This window comes from Triticum aestivum, chromosome 1B, assembly GCF_018294505.1.
Source record: "Triticum aestivum cultivar Chinese Spring chromosome 1B, IWGSC CS RefSeq v2.1, whole genome shotgun sequence".
Lineage (NCBI taxonomy): Eukaryota > Viridiplantae > Streptophyta > Magnoliopsida > Poales > Poaceae > Triticum > Triticum aestivum.
In genome coordinates, this window is record NC_057795.1 from 620,519,322 (window position 1) to 620,522,723 (window position 3,402).

Consider the following 3,402-nt stretch of genomic DNA (forward strand, 5'->3'; position numbering starts at 1 on the left):
TACTTCTATCCGTATTTATTTTGATCCAGCCCGATTCTGGTGGGCGCCAACCATGGCCAGGAAGAATCAGAGCATGATCACGCGGCAAGTCGAGCACTGCTAGAGACTCCCGGGCCCTTCTCAAAGACTGGATAGGGTCAAGCTCAGCTTTGTCGTGTGTGATGTTGTTCCGTGAGGTCCAGATCGTCCACATAACAGACATTAGTTTCACTCTTTTCCACCTCTGAGAACATAGGATCACAAATAATGTCCTTTGACCAGGTTAGTGGGTGCAATTCTGGCCTTATTATGTCCAACCATTCTGGAGCTGCATTCCAAAACTGCCTGGCATGAGAACAATCCAGCAAGGCGTGCATCATGTCTTCGCCAGTATGAAGACATATTTTGCATGTGCTAACAGTAGCAATATGATGGTACTTGAGAGTTGCTTCCGCTGGGAGGATGACATGCAATACTCGCCACCAAAAGACTCTCACTCTGGGAATGACTTTGAGTTTCCACAACTGGGACCATAACTGCGTGTCTGTCATTGAGGATTCGGTAGTCGTCCCTTCCTCTAGAGCATGTTGCTCGTTGCGAGTCATTAGAGAATGATACGCTGATTTTATAGAGTAGCAACCCGATTTTTCAAAAGCCCACGCCAAAGAATCATCACCCCATCCCTGCCTCAGTGGAATGTTGAGGATAGCATCTGCATCCAGGGGATAAAGTTTTCCTGAACCACATCAGATTTCCATGACCAGTTACTTGTATCAATGAGGTCTGCCACGACATGCATCTGAGCATTTCCAATTCTGCAGACCGGCGACATGGAGATGGTGCCGGGGATCCACTTGTCATGCCAAATAGAAACCGTGGTGCCGTCTCCTATGCGTTTGAGGAGGCCAACCTGCAGGCATCCCTCCCAGCGATTATAGCTCGCCAAGTTGATGAGGCGCAGCGAGGAACTATGGCTTGCATAAAGTCGCCAGTAGGGTAGTATCTTCCTTTAAGAACTCGGGCATAGAGGGAGTTAGGGTTTGTCATCATACGCCAACCGTGTTCCCCGAGTAGAGCCGTGTTGAACATCTCAAGATCCCGAAAACCCATCCCTCCCTTCGCTTTCGACTTTGATAGAGAGTCCCATGCCTTCCAGTGCAAAGATCTGCGGTCGAGGGAGCTGCTCCACCAATACTTAGCTAGACAGGAAGCAAGGCTTTTACAAACCTTCTTGGTTAGCTTAAAACAGCTCATACTGAACATGGGAATGGCTTGAGCGACCGCTTTTATTCGTACCTCCCGTCCAGCACAAGAAATCAAACGTTCTGACCCTCCTTGGAGTTTGCTTCGAATCCTTTCCCCAATATGACAAAACGCGTCGTTAGTAATCCTACCCATATCGGTGGGCAGACCAAGGTAGCGCTCGCTGAAAGCTTCCATTGAAATGTTCAGTGTTTGTTTCAGCAACAGCTTATCCGGAGCTAGAGTGTTCGGACTAAAATACATGGAGCTCGTTTCCTTGTTAACCGCCTGGCCCGAGCCTTTTTCATAAATTCTCAGGATCTCATTTAGTCTATGAGCACTCTGCTCCTTTGCTTGCATGAAAATCAGGCTATCATCCACGAAGAGGAGGTGGTTGATCCATGGAGAACGGTAGCTGACTCGTATGCCTTTATCTGCCCCCCTCCACCGAAATGGTTCAGCAACGATGTAAGGCCTTCCACAAATAGCAAAAACAGGTACGGGGACATGGGACACCCCTGCCTCAAACCCCTTGATGGGGTAAAGAAAGGAAGAAGCTCGCCATTGACACGAATTGAAAATCTGACAGAAGAAACACACTTCATGACTAGACGAACAAAATCCACACCAAACCCAAGTTTGAGCATGATGGCTTGAAGATAGTGCCACTCGACACGGTCGTAGGCCTTCATCATGTCCAATTTGATAGCACAGACTGCATTTCCCCTTTTTTTCCTTCTTCGCATTGCAAACACACTCTCATGTGCAATAAGGACGTTGTCGGTTATCAGGCAGCCGGTGACGAAACACTCTGTTCAGCACCAACAATATCATCTAGGCACTCACGAACATGGTTAGCGATTGCCTTGGAGGCGATCTTATACAAAACTGGACAAAGCGATATAGGGCGATATTGGGTGATTTTTTGTGGGAAGTGTACCTTGGGTATTAGAGTAATAGAAGTATCATTCATCCCTGTTGGTAGTTCTCCCCCATTGAGGAAATCAAGCACAACTGGAACGATGTCATGTTTGAGAAAATTCCAGTGGCGCTGATAAAAACCCGTTGTGAAGCCATCAACCCCAGGGGCCTTCGACGGAGCCATCTGAAAGAGGGCCCTCCGTACCTCCTCCTCTGTATATGGTTTTTCAAGATCAACATTCATCAAGGGCGTCACTCGGGAAGATACAGCATCCAGAAGCTCTTGCATTTGGTTGAAACCTTGCGAGGTATAAAGTTGTTCATATAACACTACAAAAAAAAGACAGATCCGTGACATTTTGGACCGAACCAAAAAAATTTCTATCATACATATGACACTTCTATGACGATAATTGTGACAAAACCCGGTATCATCATAGATGTGGTGGGCTCCTACTTCTATGATAAAAAATCATGACAGAAAATGGGCTTTTTGTCCTGGGCGGGCCGGAGATGCAGCTGCATGACATTCTTTGGGCCGTCCATGACGGAAAAAACCATGGTAGAAGCGAGGGGGAGGAAAAATTCGGGGAGTTGCCGGTTACGGTGGGAGGTCGGGGGCCGAGCGATGTGTGTTTCTCTCGTACACGTACGCGCGTGTGTGTGAGGCATTGGCTCTAACTGAACCTGAGCGAGGCGTTGGGCTCTAACTGAACCCGAGCGATTGCACTGCAGGCTACGCGTTACTGAACCCGAGCGATCGATCAATGGCTGTTAACTGAACCCGATGGAGCAATTCCTTCGCTACTGCTGCTAACTGAAACCGATCGATTGGATGAACAGTGAGCGTTGCGGGGGGGGAGGGGTGGATGAACAGTGAGCGGTGGCGTTGCCTCTAGATGAACAGGACCCCGTGGTGTGGAGGGCTGGATGAACAGTAGATGGTGCAGGGGTGGCCGTGGAGGGGTGGTTGAACAGGACCCCGTGGTGTGGAGGGCTGGATGAACAGTAGACGGTGGAGGGGTGGTTGAACAGTAGCCGATGGAGTGGCGCGCAGTGGAGGCTGGATGAACAGGAGCCCGTGGAGGCTGGAGGAGGTCGACGGTAGCCCGTGGAGGCTGGAGGAGGTCGACGGTGGAGATGAACAGTATCCCGTGGAGTCCCGTTTTGCGTATGCCACACCCCTCCCGATCAACAGGACCCCCGTTTCAACCGTAGGAGGTTTGTTTCCTCCATTTTGTGGTACGCCACACCCCTCCC